Here is a 1,895-nt window from a genome sequence, read left to right as displayed (position 1 = left end):
CAACTCTAGCTCCTTGCACATTTCATTGTAATATTTTGCTTTGTCATTCCATGCTGCCTTTTGGAATCTTCTGTTCAGCTCTTTAGTATCTTGAATTATTCCTTGTGCTTTGGCTTCTCTACGCTCCAGTGCAATCTTCAGAGTTTCTTCTGAAATCCATTTTGATCTTTTCTTCCTCTTCTGTCTTTGTAATGACTGTTTGCACTCTTCCTGGATGATACATTTGACATAGTCCCACAACTCATCTGGTCTTCGGTCATTAGTGTTCAAGGCCTCAAACCTGTTCCTGAGATGCTTCTGAAATTCAGGTGGGATGAACTACCTTATAATAATCCCCCCACCCATCTACTTCCACCCTCCTCCCCTTGGGTCCTCATACCCATTTCACTAGTTCTCTATTTCTACATTAATTATACAGTATTTGTCCTTATGAGACTGAGTTAGTTCACTTAGCATAATGCTCTCCAATCTCTCCCACGTTAGGTAGTGATTTTCAAAGTCATTGCTCCTACGTGCCGCATAGTATTCCATTGTGTGAATGTACCATGAATTCTCAATCCATTCAATTGTGGTTGGACATCTGGGCTGTTTCCATGTCCTTGCGATGGCAAATAATGCTGCTATGAATATGAGTGTACAAGTTTCCATTAGTGCCTCAGTTCTCATTTTTTCAGGGTATATTCCAAGCAGTGGAATAGCTGGGTCATATGGAATTTCTATGTTCAGCTTTTTGAGAAAATGCCAAACTGCTTTCCAGAGTGATTTTATCAACACTGACTAATATTTAGAATTGCATCACAAGGTATTTCTTTCTACTTTAGAAGCTCCTCTGAAACATGGCCATCTTGAACAACTTGAAGGCATTTTGAATACAGATATCCAGAGCTCTTCCATGAGTTGCTCTAAGTTTTCTCTTCAGCACATCTGTCAAAACCTTCTTATGCACACCCATGTTTATTACAGCTTTGTTCACAATAGCAAGGAGTTGGAAACAACCTAAGTCCCCATCAACAAACAAATGGATAGAGAAGCTGTGGTGTATTCACACAATGGAATAATATTCTGCATTGAAAAACAAGGAACTCATGCAAAATTTTTCAAAATGGTTGACTCTGGAGAACATTATGCTGAGTGAAATATCCCAGTCACAAAAGGACAAATATTGCATGGTGCCACTGTTGTAAAAGAGGACTGATCTTGGGGTTGGGGAGAGACTGAGTAAGATGGGTTCAATAATGTATACTGAACTGAAACAGAGGAGGGAGAAAAGTGTTTAAAAGAGATATGTGATTAGGTATTTCTGTAATGACAGGAGTCTAGAATGATGGCTACATGGTGGAGTGGATCTGGGGGAAGGTTTGTAATACAATGAAAGAATTTTTCTTTTACTTTTCCAAGAGGGTAGTGCTCTGGGAGGGAGGCTTGGGAGGGGAGAAATGTTTAACCATGAATGAATCGAAATCCAAAGCCTTTGGAAATTTTTACTGAAATTAATAATAAATTTGAATTTGAAAAAAAAATTAAGTTTAAGAAGGCAATGGATTTATAAATGCTCATGCTAATAACACTATATCGTGGCATGGAGAAGGTATAGTGGAAATGTATCCACATTTACAATATTCTTACCAAAACCATTTATGGAAAATAGGAACTGCATTGGAACATATATCTCTGGATTGGAAATGATCATATTGTTAATATTTCTAGCCTTCAACTTAAGATTATATTGTTCAAAGATTATTTGTTATATATTTGTTTACATTTTTTCCTCTTTCAACAACTGGGATCTAGAGTGAAGAGAAAAGACCAGAGAATGTCCAAAATTATTGGGGCAGCTATTGCTGCCAGTTTAGGGCCTATGTCAGGAAAAGGAAGTCTTACTCATAAACAGTGCC

Source organism: Elephantulus edwardii, unplaced genomic scaffold (assembly GCF_000299155.1).
Source record: "Elephantulus edwardii isolate Elephantulus edwardi_28Jun2011 unplaced genomic scaffold, EleEdw1.0 scaffold00009, whole genome shotgun sequence".
Taxonomy (NCBI): Eukaryota; Metazoa; Chordata; class Mammalia; order Macroscelidea; family Macroscelididae; genus Elephantulus; species Elephantulus edwardii.
This window is presented reverse-complemented; position numbering follows the sequence as displayed.